We start from the raw sequence: 648 nt of genomic DNA, 5'->3' as shown, positions 1-648 counted from the left end.
GACCTGGGAGGGCCGGGCCACCGATTCGCGCAGCCGTAATCACCACTTTACTGAAGATAGCGCATGCGTGGCGGGAGCCTGACGCCGCTCTGGGCGGTCCCGGCCCTGGGCTTCCCCAGCGAGGTCGCTCCGGGGGAGGCGTCGCCGCGCGCGGAAGTCGGGTCGCCAGCAGTTTACTTTTGTCCAGAGTAGGTATGCGGGGCTGGGGCTCAGTGGCGGAGCGCTGGCCTCGCACGTGTGAGGCCCTGGGTTGCGTCCTCAGCACCCCATGAAAATACATAAATAAGTATTGTGTAAAAAATAAGTAAGTAAGTATACGGTCGGGCGCGGAGGCTCACGCCCTAATCCCAGCGGATCGCAATCCAGCGCGAGGGTCGCGAGATGAAAGCCAGCCTCAGCCAGAGAGGAACCGAGCAACTCCCTGAGACCTGTCTCCAGATAGACCTCAAACGGGGCTGGGTGTGGCTCAGTGGTCCAGGGCCCCTGAGTTAGTCCCTGGGACCCCCTCCAAAAAAAGAATGCCCCCGGCGGGGTGGCACAGGCCTGTACCCCAGCTACTTGTTACGCCGAGGCAGGAAGGAGTATCGCAGTTTTGAAGCAGCCTCTGCAATTTCAGGAGACCCAGTCTCAAAATTTAAGAAGGGCTGA

The sequence above is a fragment of the Callospermophilus lateralis genome, chromosome 7, assembly GCF_048772815.1.
Source record: "Callospermophilus lateralis isolate mCalLat2 chromosome 7, mCalLat2.hap1, whole genome shotgun sequence".
NCBI classification, from domain to species: Eukaryota; Metazoa; Chordata; class Mammalia; order Rodentia; family Sciuridae; genus Callospermophilus; species Callospermophilus lateralis.
This window is presented reverse-complemented; position numbering follows the sequence as displayed.